General features: G+C 40.7%; 1 protein-coding gene and 1 long non-coding RNA gene across 7 annotated transcripts in view; one reads left to right on the forward strand and one right to left on the reverse strand.

Annotated features, from left to right (window-relative positions):
- CTNNA2 (catenin alpha 2) overlaps positions 1-19,217 on the reverse strand; it is a 1,361,081-nt gene that overhangs the window by 749,762 nt on the left and 592,102 nt on the right. The gene's annotated exons all lie outside the window — the stretch shown is intronic.
- Positions 1-19,217, forward strand: part of LOC112448799 (uncharacterized) — a 54,931-nt gene that overhangs the window by 25,197 nt on the left and 10,517 nt on the right. For all 3 annotated transcript variants that reach the window (XR_009496317.1, XR_009496315.1, XR_009496316.1), the window contains exons 3-6: positions 3,474-4,543; positions 5,592-5,648; positions 6,830-6,962; positions 9,356-9,486. This is a non-coding gene — a long non-coding RNA (uncharacterized lncRNA). The remainder of the gene's footprint in view (positions 1-3,473; positions 4,544-5,591; positions 5,649-6,829; positions 6,963-9,355; positions 9,487-19,217) is intronic.

A 19,217-nucleotide genomic window follows, 5' to 3' on the forward strand; every position in this document is an offset into this window, starting at 1 on the left:
GGTGGGGCATCCTGCTGTCACTGAGCTGTCTCCTGGACACGCTCGGAGTCCAGGATGGGGCTTTGATTTGACTCTGCTTCCAGAGGGGAACATAGAAATATATAAGGAGGAAATCAGGCCCAGAGGGGTTAACCCTCTAAACCTCTCAAAAGCAGGCAGATCTCGGTCACTAACACTCCAATTTTGAAGTGTTTTCCATGAAAGAGGGAGCTCTACTTCCATCTTAAAACCAAGAGCTAGCTAAGAGCCTAGAAACACACATTGGGAATAAACCCAACATCATTGCATCCTCCAAAACATTTATATTTTGTTTTTTTTTAAGGTATTTTTAAGTTTTCAAGGGTTTCTTAGAGGAATATTTTCCCATCACTGCATAGCTGGATTTAACAGGTATCACTCACTTCGAGCATGCTGGCTTATTTGGCCCACAGTAGTAATGAAAGTATTATGTTTATCCAACATGCTAGGAAAATGTCAACCTACTAGACCTTAGGCAAACAACGATGTACAGTTAGAGACAAAAGTTATTCCCATAGCTAAACCTTTGGAACAAGTTATCCAGGGAAGATAATTGTAATATTCAAGACAATACAACTTACAATAGTCACTTTTCTAAAATATGTATTTGGAGTTTTATTGTCTCGTTGGGCTTTCCTGGTGGCTCAGATGGTACAGAATCTGTCTGCAATGCAGGAGACCTGGGTTTGATCCCTGGCTTGGGAAGATCCCCTGGAGAAGGAATGGCAACCCACTCCAGGATCCTTGCCTGGGAAATTTCAAGGAGAGAAGAGTCTGGTGGGCTATAGTCCATGGGGTTGCAAAGAGCTGGACACGACTGAGCAACTAACACTTTCTCCACTTATGAACTTCAGATATGTACCATTTTATACAGAGAAACTTTCCTGAACATATGACTTTATCTGAGGCCTAGGCACACTAAATGATTTTTCATCCCTTACGGCCACTGAAATAAGTAAGCCAGTTACATATGTCTTTTTAAAAAATACACTAAATGTTTGAACATTAAAGTCCAAATTCTGTGGGTAAGTTACTTTTCTTATTGTGCCTTAGTGTCCTTTGCAAAATCAGCTATGAAAGCATTCAAAATTCTCAAAGGATTACTTCAGGTTAAATAAAAACATAGGGACTTTCCCAGTGGTCCACGGGTTAAGAATCTGCCTTCCAATGCAGAGGACATGAGTTTGATTCCTAGTCAGGAAACTAAGATCCTACGTGCAGGGGGGCAACTAAGGCCACATGCCACAACTAGAGAAAGCCCACAGCCTCAACAAAGGCCCAGTGCAGCCAACAATAAGCAATAAAAACAAAAACATATAGGTACGGAGTTCTTAGCACAGTGTCAAGCACAGAGTATGGCTCTTCAAACGGAGTGCTAAGGTACCTACATGCACACACAGGTATCTATATAATTCATACAGAATAGTAACACAAAGAAAGCTAAATCTATTCTTTAACTGATGTGCCCACTTAATGATCTGTGATTGGTAAATGGGCAACATAGAGCTTAAAAGTCAGCTGCTATATATTCAAACAGACACAGTACATAGGCTTCTGGCTGCCACAATGATGTTGCTGGTGATGCTGGCATTATTCTAAGCTCCTGCCTGTACCTTTTGATGAGAGGACTGGAAGTATCCCATTTTGCAAATAAGGAAACAGAGACATGGAGTGTTCAAATGACTTGCCATGGCCATACAGCTGGTGTACACAGCAGCTTAGGTTGGAACCCAGGTGGTCTGATTCCACAGTGCATGCTCTTAACCTTTACAAAAAGCAATGCTCCTCTGACCTGCTTATAATCCAGTTCCCTGGGTGACACAGGAACAAGCTGCTCAAAGGAAAACTAAGGACGTCCCTCCTTTTGTTAGCTCCCAGGAGTCAGGAAGTGATGAGTCCCATGCAGCAAGGCTCACCTGACTTCCTTCAAACCAGAGTTGTTTTGAAACTGGGATAGGATAACTGGATCGAAGACCATGAAGTATTTTGGGCACATAGAAATTGCGTGACTCTGAATCTGAAGTAACTTTAAAAACAGCCTAAGAGTGACTACATCACGGCATGTGCCACATTTTCCACTTACAGTTACTCATCTCCAAGTATTTCCAAGGGGACACCCACTGCTCTCTACCTTTTGACATGGTTGTACAGGCAGAAGTATTATTTCAAAACTGTTAAAAAGAGTGCATGTTGAAACAAGTGCCATACAACATCCCTACTAGAATACCAGACCACCTGACCTGCCTCTTGAGAAATTTGTATGCAGGTCAGGAAGCAACAGTTAGAACTGGACATGGAACAACAGACTGGTTTCAAATAGGAAAAGGAATACGTCAAGGCTGTATTTTGTCACCCTGCTTATTTAACTTATATGCAGAGTACATTATGAGAAACGCTGGGCTGGAAGAAGCACAAGCTGGAATCAAGATTGCTGGGAGAAATATCAATAACCTCAGATATGCAGATGACACCATCCTTATGGCAGAAAGTGAAGAGGAACTCAAGAGCCTCCTGATGAAGGTGAAAGTGGAGAGTGAAAAAGTTGGCTTAAAACTCAACATTCAGAAAACGAAGATCATGGCATCCGGTCCCATCACTTCATGGGAAATAGATGGGGAAACAGTGGAAACAGTGTCAGACTTTATTTTTTTGGGCTCCAAAATCACTGCATATGGTGACTGCAGCCATGAAATTAAAAGACGCTTAGTCCTTGGAAGGAAAGTTATGACCAACCTAGATAGCATATTGAAAACAGAGACATTACTTTGCCAACAAAGGTCCGTCTAGTCAAGGCTATGGTTTTTCCAGTGGTCATGTATGGATGTGAGAGTTGGACTGTGAAGAAAGCTGAGCGCTGAAGAATTGATGCTTTTGAACTGTGGTGTTGGAGAAGACTCCTGAGAGTTCCTTGGACTGCAAGGAGATCCAACCAGTCCATTCTGAAGGAGATCAGCCCTGGGATTTCTTTGGAAGGAATGATGCTAAAGCTGAAACTCCAGTACTTTGGCCACCTCATGCGAAGAGCTGACTCATTGGAAAAGCCTCTGATGCTGAGAGGGATTGGGGGCAGGAGGAGAAGGGGACGACAGAGGATGAGATGGCTGGATGGCGTCACTGACTCGATGGACGTGAGTCTGAGTGAACTCCGGGAGTTGGTGATGGACAGGGAGGCCTGGCGTGCTGCGATTCATGGGGTCGCAAAGAGTCGGACATGACTGAGCAACTGAACTGAACTGAACTGATGATGAGTAGGGAGAAGGACATAAAAAGGTTATTTATTTATTAGTATCATTCATGGTCTTAAACCAGGCAAATCAGTGAGACGCTACATACATGGAATTTGTAGCTTCTGTTTATTGAGGTTACTGTGTGTCAACATTATCTTTAATCTTCAAAGTTATTTTTATTCCTTACAGCCATTTGATGAGGTAAATATTATTACTTCTCGTTTACAGATTAAAACAGAAGGCTGCCGGAGGTTACATAACTTGCCCGAGGTCATCTCAAGAAGCAGAGGCGGGGCTTCAACACAGTTCTGCCAGAATTCAAAACCTGCACATTCTCCTTCTATCACATAAAGCTGCTTCAGTGAGATATCAGAAAATAAAGAGAGCTAGCCAGCTTGAGACAATGGGATCATAGAAACAGGAAGTCTGATTCTCACGTGTGGACCACTTTCAGATAATTTTACCCCAGGAGAGGCTGCTCATCCTGAAGACGGAATGGAAAATACAGAGCTCATACCCTAATGATTCAGGGCCAGTGCTGGGCTGGATTTTCTTGGGGAATCATGCCCTTGAATTTTGGAAGAGTGATAACTTACAGTGCAGAAAGAAGTGAGATGCGAATCAGCACATGACTCTTCAGCTGACATTCCAGGAAGTACCTCTGGCCCACTCCCACCCCCAACAACTTCCACCTATAGGCAAGAACACTGAATCTTGTGTTTCCATTGTATTTCCACACATCCCTGTGAAACCAGAGCAGACTAGAATACCTACTATGTGTTAGTCATCAGTCATGTCCAACTCTTTGGAAAACAACCCATGGAGGTAGTCCACCAGAGTCCTCTGTCCATAGAATTCTCCAGGCAAGAATACTGAAGTGGGTAGCCATTTCCTTCTCCAGGGGATCTTCAAGACCCAGGGATTGAACCCAGATGTCTGGCATTGCAGGCAGATTCTTAACCATCTGAGTCACCAGGGAAGCTCATCTGGTATATAGTAGGTGAAATAAATCCTTAAATACAGAATGTGGACAGAGAGAGTAGATTCTTTTAGGAACAGCTTGAGTCACTCCCCTGCATCCATGCAGAGATGGAAGGCTGAGACCCCTGCCCTGTCACATCTCTCTAACCTCCTCTCCCTTTATTTTTCTTCTTCTTCTCCTTCCCCTCACAACCTTTCCAGAGAAGGGCCTGGAGGAAGAGGTACATGAAACAGGAGAGTTCATGTGTTTGGTGAGCAGCATATTACTAGGCCTGGGTGGAGAGGAGACAGCAGCAACAGGTTTAAAAACACAAGCGGTAAGTTAGCTTCTCCATCCCAATCCCACCTGCATGTGACTTCCCAGAGAAGCAGTGTCTGGGGCACATAAAAGGGCACAGAGGGTAGAGGAAATAAGATTCTATAATTCAATGAAATGGATTCTTTATTGAGCTCATTACCAACTTGGAAATTCACCAAGAGGCTGTTAGTGGTCCCACCTCCAACTCTGCAGAGGACAAAATTAAAACAGGCCACAGTGCCACAGAGGGTGCTGAGAAGGGGTCTGGGGACCAAGCATTCATAGCAGAGGTGGGTAGCAAGTGATGGTTGAAAAGTGAAGAAAATTCCCCAGGCTATGAAGATGTTAAGACAGAGGTTGGGCTTTGGGAAAGGAATAACCAGAAAGCAAATGTCTAATCATACTTTTACTTGAGCTATGAGAAAGCAATTCCCAAGAGAAAATAAGGCAGATAAAGAAAGTCACCTCAATACAAACCTTCAAGTTGCAAACTTTCAAAGACGTGAATGTGCATTCACATGTCCAATCTTGTAAGTCATGAATGAAACTACACTTGCCCTCCATCTCCTATTGCTGATGATTCTTCAGCTTTACCATCTCCCACCTCCTCTCTCTCTTATACAGCATTATATAGCCAATTGTGTTAGTTGGGCACGTAGGCTAACTTTGCTGGACTTACAAATAAACACTTATAGACACATTTTCAGAATGGAACTCATTTATACACAGGGGATTTACTGCATTTGCTTTCTCATGGACATCTAGAGGGCTTCCCAAGTGGCACTAGTGGTAAAGAATCTGCCTGCCAATGCAGGAGACATAAGAGATGCAGGTTCCATCCTTCGGTCAGGAAGATTCCCTGGAGGAGGGTATGGCAACCACTCCAGTATTCTTGCATGTAGGATTCTTGCATGGACAGAGGAGCCTAGTGGACTATAGTCCATAGAGTCACAAAGAGTCGGACATGAGTGAAGTGACTTAGCACAGCATGGAGACCTAGAACTTCAGCATCTGTGTGCACCTGTCCTGGCCCGCAACCTGGCAATTTTTCCCTTACCTGATTTCAGGTCTTCTAGGAGATGCCCAGGAAGCTGGATGCTAGCTGTTGGCACATGACAGGCAAGGTAAAGCCATACTCAGACTCCCTGATGCTAAGCCCACTGCTTGCTGCTTTGTTTCTGTCTTCACTGAAGTTAACATGTACAGAAGATTAGCTTGCTTAACGAGTAACATTAATACATTGATTAATGCAACAATTCGACAGCTCTTGCTTTATTCCAACAGGTCTTTGGCTCTGCTTACAAGCAGGATAGCACTTTGCTTCTTTCCTCATACTGAGCACCTACTATGTGCCAAGGTCTTATCCTGACTCTGGGGAAGGTGTACAAACTCTCAGGAGACGTGCACTCTGACTGCAGAAGCAGGGTTCACACACATAAGAAACTGATGATGACTGGAGTAAGGTGTTTTTAGCAGTATTGAAAGGCTGGGATGGAAGTGCAATTAGAAGGCACAGGAGTTAAACATCAGCCTGAAGGAGGATGACTGAGAGTCCCTGGGGCTGAGAAGGGCGCAGTGAAGAACCCCAGATAGGGAGCACAGAGGTGTGGAGTGAGGAGCATCTATCAAAACAGTGAGTTATCCACAGTGGCTCAGAGTAAGATGCTTTAGCAGCTGACCACGACGAGCCTGCAAAACAAGTCAAAGACAGCTTGGGAAGTGCTGTCCTTGGGGTTTGAACTTGAACATGCAGGCTAAAGGTCAACAGTTTCTGTACACAGCCAGATCATAAATACTTTTGGCGGGCAATCTCTGCTGCAACTAGTAAACTCTGCCCTTACAGGGCAAAAGCAGCCATAGACAATATGTAAATGAAAGGGCATGGCTGTGTTCCAATAAAATTTTATTGACAGAAACAGAAACTCATATGGATTTGGCCGGTGGCTGGATTTGCTAACCCCTCTCCTCTCAGTAGATTGACTCATAGCCACATTCCAGTCTTAAGTTATACAAACGAAGGAATCATTCTGAAACCAGGTGTGCTCCCTAAAGTATACATTGACACAGGTGTCTATTAAATTAAGAATAGATCATCACAAATCTAACCTGTAAATCTGACATTGTGTCTTAGATAGAAAGGGTGTCTTGCAAAGGAAAATGTGAAAAATCAGGGGTTGATTAATGTAAAACAGGGGCCAGCATGTTAAATGAACACCATCCATCTTCTTTTCTTTTAATATTGAAGTGAGAAGAAGGACTTGGATTAATGCCCTAATCAATGACTAACTCCTCCCTGTCTTCTCAGAATAAAACTAACTTGCTAAATGAGGAGACAAGAGAACAACAACAACAGCAGCAGCAGAGCAACAAAATCAACGATAAAAACCAACCTTTCTTTCTGAAGAGGGTTCCCAAACAGAACACATGCAAATTCTGTGGTAATTAACAACATCCACCTCCCTTACTATGCTGAAGTTTCTGCAAACCAGAATTAAATTGAACATGTCAACTCTAAATCTCCTGTCACAGGGAATTTTGTAGCAAGTCTTCATGATGGCACAAATGTAATCTTCAGTACAGCCTGAGGAGGAACTAAGATCATAAAGAGGTTTTTCAGTAAGACAAGGACCTGCTTTAATACACTCCAAGGCAGGATGCCCCCATGTTAAAAAGAACTGTGTTCTGAACTTTTCCATGCAGTTTGAATAATTTTTCTCTCAGAAACATAGTATAAATGTGGGTTAGTTCCCAGGCCTAGCCCTGTAAAAGCTTATTTAAACCAAAAGAGAAATGAAAACAGTAGGATGCAATGGCTTTGTAATACCAGTAATAAAGTAAATCAAAAGCAATTATGATTAGAAATTTTTTTTTTAATTCTCTTAAAAACAGAGTTAAATAAAAGATAGACAGGGGATTCATTTTGAGATTCTCATCAGTTATAGCCCTTCCTTGCTGATTGCTTGTTAGATCCCAGACTCACCAGCTTTCTTGCTATTCTTTGAAGGCAATAAGCTTGTGTTGACACTGGGCCTTAATAACTGCTGGCGTATCAGTCAGAAGCAGATTTCCAATAGGTTTTTGAATGTCTAACTCCTTCTCATTTTCAAGACATCTTGGGCCTCTCCATCAATGTACAAGAGACCCTCCCTACCCTAGTCAGCATTTGTACTATCAGCCTGGGTCATTTTAAACATAGTATAGGAAGATATAAGTTATTTATTTTACACTTGGTTTACTGATTCACTGTTTCATCTCCTCACACATAAATTGCACGCAAGCAGGAACTCTGTCTTCTATATCCTGATAAGTGCTCAATTAAATATTTTACTGGTGAATGGACTCTGAAGGAATGTTTATATGGATGCTTTCAAATTTTTCTTTATTTTGTTATTTTATGATTTATTTCTCTAATATAACTTTGAATTTTCTTTAATTCAACTTGGAATTTTCTCTAATTCTTTAATCCCCAAACCAATGCTTATCCATTATTTGATATAGAGACCTAGACCAAGAATCTGTTTTGTTTTTTTTTTTAATATTTGTTGATCAACACAAATACCTTGGTTTCTCATAATTGAATAATTGTGGTCAAGAAGGGATAGAGAGAAGTAGAAGAAAGCAGATTAAAAAAAAAAAAACAAAACTATATATTATTAATGAAAAAGAGAGTATAACGTTAGCTCCACTAGCTGCATGTCTGCAAATGCATACAAACAGGGGAGATCAAAACGAAATCTCTTGAGGAGGAAAAAAGGAGGCTTTGAGAATGACAGACCAAAAATATTGCCATAGGTCCCTGGGGGCACCGATGACACAGTGCAGTTACAATTCAAAGGGGATTTTATATTGAGTAGGGAAAACTGTGCTAATAGGAAGCAAAGAACAATAAGAAGAATGATTGTTGAAAATCCTCCCATAAGCAAGAAACTGTGCTAAGTCTTTGTATATTTAATTCTTACAATAATCTTTTGAGGTTCAAATTACATTATCCTTATTTTTCCAACTGAGGAAAATGAAATTCAAAGTTAAACATTGTAAACCAGAAAACATTCTGTTTTATGGATCCAGATTTGAATCAAAGTTTGTCTAGGAATTGTTTTTTTTTTTTTTTCCTATGACGTTTCTCCAGAAAGGACACATATTAGATGTTTATACTTATTTAGCAAACAAATAATGAACAAGTTTGGATATTTTCTTTTTTTAAAAAAGTAAATTCTGCTTAATAAAATTGCTTTAAATGATAACAATATCCAGTTATTCTAGGGTCTGTGGCACTTCACAAGTGGCTCAATGGTTTAAAAAAAAATCCAATTACAGTGCAGGAGCTGAAGAAGATGTGGGTTGGATCCCTGGGTTGGGAAGATCCCCTGGAGGAGGGCATAGCAACCCACTCCAGTATTCTTGCCTAGAGAATCCCCAGGGCACAGGAACCTGGTGTGCTACAGTCCATAAACAGCTGGACACAACTGAAGCAACATAGCACGCACACATGCACTCATTAGAGTTTCTGAAAATTTTAATCATAATACATTTTGCACAGTGGCTGTGTTCTCCAATTGTCTCCTATAAGCATTGTTAGAGTTGGGGGGACGGTGCGATTGTAATAAGCAGATTCCGTAGTAACAGGTACCACATCCTGTCTTTTCCTATTTTCATGACAAGTGAACAAACTAAACTGCTGAAAAATTATTCCACAGAACTGCAAATAGGGAAATAAAAGATCAAATAGATAATGTTCTAATACAAACTTAATCTGTCTCCAGCACTGAAACTCTGCCTGAGTTTCCACACGCCACATTCTAACTGCGGCTGGCATGTTGCCCTTTTATAGATGGGACCTAAACAAGTCAATGAAGAAAGAGCAACTACTTCTCTTTCCACATCTCTGCCCTCAAGACTTGCGGTATGCAATGTAACAAAGTGCAAGCGGATGACAGATCAAACCTGAGGAACTAGCCACAGGTACTCTATGATCTCTAACTCTAAAAATGTGTACTTAAAGATGAAGCCTTGGATTTGGGGTTTTGAGCACTGCTTTTTGTTTTGTTTTGTTTTTTCTCTATTTACTTAGTTTTACATCATTTATTCTCATCCTTTACCCCTGCAAAATAAGTGCAACTCAAGCTTTTTCAAAGAAACCAGGACATAAGCGAATGCATCATTTTGACAGTGGAAAATGACAAAAACATCTTTCAGAATCTCTCCATACTTGGCTGATAAATGAGCCACATCAACTACAAATTCTAATACTGAGAAAAGACTAGTGAAAACAAGTGAGCCCATTCAGAATATAACTAAGAAGACAGCACAGAGTATTTGATGGTTAGACAGAGAAAGAAAGATTGATTCTTTGTTGATTTGTAAAAAATGAACAAGTAGAAAATGAGTTATATCGCAACTTAAAGCTCTCAGTTAATTACTCATTTACCCAAGGACCACTACAAAATGATGATTACGCAGCCTTTATTCCCCAATTAATTTCTAATTGTTTATTTTGTTTCTAAAATAGGCAGTGTGAAAATCTTACATCTATAGAAATTAGCAAAACATACAAATAATGCATATAAAACAAGTTGAGACTTAACACCCCTTTGCTTAACACTATGGTTTACCTGATAAAAATATTAAAAATAACTTTTAAGGATGTTTACAAATTATGATGGTTTTTATATACTAAATATCAATATTACAAATGAGTTTTTAAAGTTTAAATATAAAACTGATGAAAATAATCAGAAATCTCAGTAAAAAAGAACCCTACACTTTCCAAGAGAATGAATCACTAGAAGCCTAACTTGTGCCATTATAGAGCTTTGGGACTAAAAATATTTGAATCAATGAGGCAAAATTCCCCTAATTTTTCTGGGAAATCAATAAAATAGACAAGGTCATATGGCCAGTTCTGGTCTATGAAATATGGATAAAAATAATGAAGTCTTTTCAGGACCAAGGCAGTGTAAAGCCATATATGACTCTCCAGGACCTCTTGCCCTGCAGGGAATGTGGATACCTAGTTTTCAAGATGGTGGGGTCATTGTATTGAATCAGCTTGGTAAACAGCTATCTGGAGTCTTCTCCAGGATCTGCAGAAAATTCTTATAAGGAAGAAGAGAAAGGCTATTATTAATCCATCAAGATTTCAGTTGTTTGTTATTGCAGCACAACCTCTCCCATCCCTTCTAACTGCTATTGCATATTTACAACTGTGTTATCAATCTTTTTTAGGCTCAGATATCTGCCTTTGTGAAATCTCTAGATTTCTAGAAGCTACAGACAAAATAAGCTTTGGCAAAATGTATAAAAAGTCCTATTTTCCACAGCAGAAACTAACACAGCATTGTACAGCAACTCAATTCTGAGAAAAAAATTTTAATGTCCTATTTATTTCTTTATCATATCTGAGACACTTTATCCTGATTTCTGATAGATCTTAAGTGAGTAATAAAACAAATGAATCCTGGGATTTTTTTTCTTGCTCCAAGAAAAACATTTCATTTTCTTCATAATATGAATTCTTTATTGGGTCAAATGACTGTTAACAGAGAGTGTTCTCCATCACAAAGCAACAAGACTTACTGGTTCTAAGAGGTCAGAAAATTAGGAAGTGGGGAAAAAAGAAAAAATACAAATCTAAGAAAACACAGTCAATATTCCCATTAAAAATCAGAAAGTGTGAGTTAAGTATGAACGAGGTGTAAGACTTAGACACTTAAGAGATGGAGAAGAATGTAGAGACCATCAAATATAACATCTCTAGCTGCAGATGAGAATATGAAGGCTCAAGTTATACGGCCTTTTCAATTTCCTAGTTAAGTTTCTACAAAGAAAGGGGTCTGTCTGTTTTTATGTTGTTGACCACCATTTATCTAAACTCCCTTCTTTGTAGTGGGTGCTAATAATTGATATTTGAATAACTGATCTAGAGTTTGTAAGTGTGCAGGACCTTAAAGTAGTATATTTATACATTTTTCTTAGTTTTTTCAAATACTTATTTTCCTTTTCCTGAGTTTTCTTACTTCCTTTTTGTCTTGTCATTCTTCAGTTTCATTATAAACCATTTCAAATGCTTTCTGTAACTGGATAGCTGTAAATAAATTAACAAAATTAAACAATTTCAAAGATCCCCTCCAATTCTGACATTGTTTTTCCAGGAAGAGGAGAGCCAAAACAGTTTAGGTATTAAGTTCGAAAAGTGAAAATGTTAGCCACTCAGTATGTCTGACTCTTTTCGATCCCATGGACTATAACCTGCCAGGCTTCTCTGTCCAAGGGATTTCCCAGGCAAGAAGAATGGAACAGGTTGCCATTCCCTTCTCAGGGAATCTTCCCAACCAAGGGCTTGAACCTGGTTCTTTCATATTGTGGCAGATTCTTTACCATCTGAGCCACCAGAGAAGCTCAGGTATTAAGTTTACTCTAATATATGAGTTTCTGCAAAGCAAGCAGAGCTTCCCTGATGCCTCAGACAGTAAATATTCTTCCTGCAATGTGAGAGACCCAAGTAACCATCCAGATAGTGTTTAGTCCTGCATTTGGACATCATGAAGATGCTCTGACAGCCCACTAGTCCACTTTATCACAGTTTTTCTAGAGACACGGCTTTCATCCATGATTATCAGGGATTTATCATAGAATAATCAATAATCAGCAAGTGATAAGAATCTAGAGATGGATTCTCTGGGTTCAAACCTACAAGCTTGACCATTTACAAAATGTCTGACCTTGAGCAAATTATTTGACCTTCATATGTCAAATGAACATAGCGACAGAGAATTCCTATTTCAGTTCAGTTCAGTCGATCAGTCATGTCCGACTCTTTGCGACCCCACGAATCACAGCACACCAGGCCTCCCTGTCCATCACCAACTCCTGGAGTTCACTCAGACTCATGTCCATCAAGTCAGTGATGCCATCCAGCCATCTCATCCTCTGTCATCCCCTTCTCCTCCTGCCCCCAATCCCTCCCAGCATCAGAGTCTTTTCCAATGAGTCAACTCATCACATGAAGTGGCCAAAGTACTGGAGTTTCAGCTTTGGCATCATTCCTTCCAAAGAAAATCCCACGGCTGATCTCCTTCAGAATGGACTGGTTGGATCTCCTTGCAATCCAAGGGACTCTCAAGAGTCTTCTCCAACACCACAGTTCAAAAGCATCAATTCTTCAGTGCTCAGCTTTCTTCACAGTCCAACTCTCACATCCATACATGACCACTGGAAAAACCATAGCCTTGACTAGACGAACCTTTGTTGGCAAAGTAATGTCTCTGCTTTTCTTTTTTTTTTTAATTTTATTTTATTTTTAAACTTTACATAATTGTATTAGCTTTGCCAAATGTCTCTGCTTTTCAATATGCTATCTAGGTTGTTCAAAACTTTCCTTCCAAGGAGTAAGTGTCTTTTAATTTCATGGCTGCAGTCACCATATGCAGTGATTTTGGAGCCCCAAAAAATAAAATCTGACACTCTTTCCACTGTTTCCCCATCTATTTCCCATGAAGTGATGGAACCAGATGCCATGATCTTCATTTTCTCAATGTTGAGCCTTAAGCCAACTTTTTCACTCTCCACTTTCACTTTCATCAAGAGGCTCTTTAGTTCCTCTTCACTTTCTGCCATAAGGGTGGTGTCATCTGCATATCTGAGGTTATTGATATTTCTCGCAGCAATCTTGATTCCAGCTTGTGCTTCTTCCAGCCCAGCGTTTTTCATGATGTACTCTGCATATAAGTTAAACAAGCAGAGTGACAATATACAGCCTTGACGTACTCCTTTTCCTATTTGGAACCAGTCTGTTGTTCCATGTCCAATTCTTTTTTTTTTTTTTTTTAAGGTTCTTAGTCGGACTGGTTGTTAACATTTATTTTTGTATCTCCAGAATTTCACACAGGGCCATGGGGCTTCCCGGGTGGCTCAGTGGTTAAAAAAAAAAAAAAAAATCCATCTGCCAATGCAAGTGACATGGGTTGTATCCCTGGGTGGGGAAGGTCGCCTGGAATAGGAAATGGCAATCAGATCAGATCAGTCGCTCAGGCGTGTCCAACTCTTTGTGACCCCATGAATCACAGCACGCCAGGCCTCCCTGTCCATCACCAACTCCCAGAGATGGCAAGCTGCCCCAGTATTCTTGCCTAGAAAATTCCATGGACAGTGAAGTCTGGTGGGCCACAGTCTATGGGCTTACAAAGAGTTGGACACAATTGAGCAACTAAACAAACAAGAAACAAACTGGCTCAAAAACACCTGAATGAATGAATGAACGGACAGAATGATGACTCCCCCTCCCTGGGATGGTGACACCCCAAAGGCAGGCCAGTCTGGCAAGTGTGATGCCTTTCCTGTTCTTTGCAGACTAGATGCACCAGTCAGAGAGCCTTAGTTCTTCACTCAGAGCACAAGGATCTTTACAGATTTTCTTTCCTGTGCTTTGTCCTTTTTTTTTTTTAATTTTATTTTATTTTTAAACTTTACAATATTGTATTAGTTTTGCCAAATATTGAAATGGATCCGCCACAGGTATACATGTGTTCTCCATCCTGAACCCTCCTCCCTCCTCCCTCTCCATACCCTCCCTCTGGGTTGTCCCAGTGCACCAGCCCCAAGCATCCAGGATCAGGCATCGAACCTGGACTGGCGACTCGTTTCATACATGATATTATACATGTTTCAATGCCATTCTCCCAAATCTTCCCACCCTCTCCCTCTCCAACAGAGTCCATAAGACTGATCTATACATCAGTGTCTCTTTTGCTGTCTCGTATACAGGGTTATTGTTACCATCTTTCTAAATTCCATATATATGCGTTAGTATACTGTATTGGTGTTTTTCTTTCTGGCTTACTTCACTCTGTATAATAGGCTCCAGTTTCATCCACCTCATTAGAACTGATTCAAATGTATTCTTTTTAATGGCTGAGTAATACTCCATTGTGTATATGTACCACTGCTTTCTTATCCATTCATCTGCTGATGGACATCTAGGTTGCTTCCATGTCCTGGCTATTATAAACAGTGCTGCGATGAACATTGGGGTACATGTGTCTCTTTCCCTTCTGGTTTCCTCAGTGTGTATGCCCAGCAGTGGGATTGCTGGATCATAAGGCAGTTCTATTTCCAGTTTTTTAAGGTATCTCCAGACTGTTCTCCATAGTGGCTGTACTAGTTTGCATTCCCACCAACAGTGTAAGAGGGTTCCCTTTTCTCCACACCCTCTCCAGCATTTATTGCTTGTAGACTTTTGGATCACAGCCATTCTGACTGGCATGAAATGGTACCTCATAGTGGTTTTTATTTGCATTTCTCTGATGATGAGTGATGTTGAGCATCTTTTCATGTGTTTGTTAGCCATCTTTGTATGTTTTCTTTGGAGAAATGTGTATTTAGTTCTTTTCTAACTGTTGTTTCCTGACCTGCATATAGGTTTCTCAAGAGGCAAGTCAGGTGGTCTGGTATTCCCATCTTTTTCAGAATTTTCCACAAAATTATTTGACCTTCATATGTCAAGTGAACATAGTGACAGAGAATTCCTATTTAGGGAATATTAAATGAGAAACCAGACAAAGTGTTTTAAAATGATGTGTGGTACTGCTCAGTAAACATTAGCTCTTATTGTTAGTGGAAGATTATGAGTTTCAGGTCTTTCTCTTTCATTCTGCATATACCACCATGCTCCAGCAACCCACTTGCATGCCTTCAGTTACTATTTGTAGGGAAATGTCTCTAGCCAAGACACCTCTGCTGAGTCTGAACCTTAAAATCCAGCTGTCTGCAAACCTACCTTCTCTCAGCACTAACCTCTAGGTGTTCAGCCTTGTCATGTTCAGAACCAAATTCTTTATCTTTCTCTATCAGTTTTGGCTTCTTTTTATTTTCTCTGTTATCACTGAATGATAACAACACCCCTCCCCCTGGGTTCAGCTGCTTCATGGGAAACCTGAGAGTCACTCCTGCCTCATCGTTTTCCCCTACTGCCCATAATATACAACAGTATATTATGTCAAACCTTTGACAAGAGTCTCACCTTTACAAATTCCAGCCAGTCTCCTCTGAGCCCTCTTATCCACACTGCAAAGCTTTAACTTTGGACTATAAAGACGTGAACAAACACAAAAGTAGTCTGAGAAGAGTTTAAGACTGCATCCTTGGGATGACTCTACCCCCCTTCAAACACCTGCCTAAGACAACTAAAGGCTGCCCAAACAAGCTATATCCAAAGATGGGGCCCAGTCTCCCAGCCTCTGCAAGGATAAAAGCCTATCTTTAGGATCTTCCCAATCCAGGGATCAAACCTCAGTCTCCTGCATTGCAGGCAGATTCTTTACAAGCTGAGCCACAAGGGAAGTCCAACTTTGACAACTACCAATTAGCAAATCCAGATGGTTTCACATAGATCAAACCACTTTTACTTCCTTAAATTTGCTCAGGAGCCCACCATTCCCTCTTCCTCATAGAAACACTCAGTCGTCGCTACACAAGGAGGAATGGAGAGCAGTTCTCTCCCTACTGTCAGTTGCTGAATAAAATCAAAAGATTTCATTAATGTCCAGCTGTGTGTCTTTTGATACCCTCTTAGTTCCACCATGCAAGCATCACTCAGTTCCATCCATGCTTCTCCATTCCTTTGCTGAAGTACTGGTCATCATTGTCTCTCACCTGGACTACTGCAGCAGCCTCCCAAAGAGGTCCTGGTCCCCAGTCCTGCCTTCCTGTCCAATTTTTATACAATGAACACTGATTAGTACCCAACCTCCTTCCCAAAGCTCTCAAAAACAGCTTGTCCTTGCTCTCAGGAAAATATTAAAACTCTCTAAAATAGCCCCATGGACAAAAAGAAGATAGAAAGAAGTGATAATGAGCCACCATGAACAGAAGAAGAATGGGGGACACCAAAATTAAGTGCACTTTCCCATAAGAAAACCTAGTGACGTTGCTCCAACTCCCCCTCAAAAGTAGCTGCTGACTCTTCCAGCACTTACAATCGACTGGGCAGGCAAGACCTGGAAGCAGATGCACAGATCTGAAACCAACTCATGTCTTCCCTAACATCCCGCTTAAATCCTACTAGACTCGTATCGGATTGCTTGTTGCCACTGAGCCAAAAAATGAAGGTGTGTTCGTGTGCTAAGTTGCTTCAGCCATGTCCAACTCTGTGCAACTCCATGGACTTTAGACCTCCAGGCTCCTCTGTCCATGGAATTCTCCAGCCAAGAATACTGGAATGGGTTGTCATGCCCTCCTCCAGGAGATCTCCCCAATCCAGGGACAGAACTCTTATCTCTTATGTCTCCTGCATTGGCAAGTGGGTTCCTTACCACTAGCACCATCTGGGAAGCCCCCAACATGAAGGTACAGAGTTATTAATGCTTTGGATGGCTTGAGCCTCAGAACAACTGATGAGGATGGTGGGTAGTCTCCCCTGATGATAGTCATTGCAATATAGGATCCACTGCCAGAGAACAATTCAGTTCTCCCAACAAAGCTCATATGCAAACTTCTGACCCTCAGAGGTGACAGATGAACTAGGCTTAAATCTCAAGTCACTGATGGATCCCCAATCCCAACAAAGGAAATGGGAAAGGTCACAGATACCTGGAAGTCAGGGATAGCCTGACAAATAATTGTGTCAGGGCTCTTTCCACCTTCCTTGACTCAAGAAATCTATGCAAGACAAACATATATTCAAAATATATGGCCTGGCTACCTTCGCATCAACACTAAGAAGTGGATACATTATAACAACATGGATGGACCTAGAGATTATCATACTAAGTGAAGTAAGAGAAAGAGAAACATCATATGATATTGCCTATTATGTGGAATCTGAAAAAATATACAAATGAACTTATATATAAAACAGAAATAGACCCACAGACATAGAAAACAAACGTATGTTTACCAAAGGAGAGCTGGGGAGGGATAAATTGGGATTATGGAATTAACAGATACAAACTACTACACATAAAATAGATAAATAACAAGGATTTACTGTATAGAACAAGGAACTATATTCAATACCTTGTTGTAAACTATAATGGAAAAGAATAAAAAAGAATATAGATACATACAGACATATGTGTAACAACATTACTTCACTGTACACTGGAAACTAACACAACTTTGTAAATCAACTATATTTCTATAAAAATAAAAGAAATGAACACAAATAAATTCCCTGAAATGAAAATAATCCTTGTCTTCCAGAAGAAACAAAAATGAGTCTCAGCAGTATATATATTAACCAACACAAACTTCAATGAAGATTTGTTCATGGGGAACAAGGAATCAGAGGGGATTTTGCATTCCTTAGTTTAGGGCCTGAATCACCTGCTGCCGCCTTTCACTGTAATTTCAGCTGAGGAAATTACATCCCCTCTCTGAGGTAATTATACCCCCAAGCATTAACCCTCTCGCTCCCCTGCACTCACCAAGTCTGAGAACCTGACAGGTGCCCAGTAAAGACTTGGAGATGAGCAGAATCAGAGCTGAGAAGGACACAATTTGTTCTGACCAGATAACGTTTCACATTGTAGACTGGCAAAGCTTATTGAGTCTGAAATTACAGAAAATTGAAAAGAAAAAATAACCAAGTAAACAAAAGTAATTTTAAGATTTTTATGGAGGGTTACACTTTAGGTTTCTAACAGAGTAAAACCTACATAAAGAGAACATTTTGGATGTTAGAACAAAAGTACTTTCTATGAGGACAGAATGGTTCTAAATCCAAGTTTCTAGTAAAGATGGCAATGTTAAAAATAGACATGCCTAGATGAGTCCTATTGACATGTGGCCTGAACAATCTTATTGTGGGGGATGTCTTATACATTGCAGGGTGTTCAGCAACATCCCTGGCCTCTACCCACTAGATGCCAGTAGTGCTTCACCCCCCTCAATTTTGAGAACCAAAAATGCTTCCTGACATTGCCAAATGTCCCTTGAAATGAACAGCTGCCCCTAGATCTACATGATAATTCCATTACTCATATCAAAGCAGAGTAAGAAATGGAGTGTCTATGTGACTGCATGCACATCACTCATGCATTTAAGGATTAAAATAAATTAGAGATAAGTCACCCTCCAATCAGGCTTCCTCAGTGGTTCAGTGGTAAAGAATCTGCTTGCAATGCAGGAGATGCAGGAGACTGGTGTTCGATCCCTGGGTCAAGAAGATCTCCTGGAGGAAGGCATGGCCACCCACCCCAGTTTTCTTGCCTGGAGAATCCCATGGACAGAGGAGCCTGGCAGGCTACAGCCCATAGGGCTGCAAAGAGTCGGACACAACTGAAACAACTCAGCACACACTCACCCCCAATTATTTAATCAGAGCCTTCTAGTAATAAAATTCTGGAAAACATTGCTTTAAATGTATTTAGAACACTGATGTGCCAAGCTCTCTACTGTGTGAATTAGAGAGCCAAAAGCACAGGGCAGAAAGAAAAGCTGACATGTCTACAGTGGGTCAGCAGAGGAGTCAGTGTGTAACCATGAGAACGAGCTCATATTTAAGAGACAGTCTGGTCACAGTGTAAGCAGGAAGCCAGAGGGTACTGAATGCAGCACAGAGCCATCAATATAAGGCTTTTCCTTCAAGAGGGCAAGGGTGTCTGCTCTTCTGTCCCCGCCAAGGGGTGGATGAACTGAGCAAATTCTCCACAGCTACAAGCAAACACCTGCCCCACACCCAGGAACAGCGGGCTCTT

This window comes from Bos taurus, chromosome 11 (genome assembly GCF_002263795.3).
Source record: "Bos taurus isolate L1 Dominette 01449 registration number 42190680 breed Hereford chromosome 11, ARS-UCD2.0, whole genome shotgun sequence".
Lineage (NCBI taxonomy): Eukaryota > Metazoa > Chordata > Mammalia > Artiodactyla > Bovidae > Bos > Bos taurus.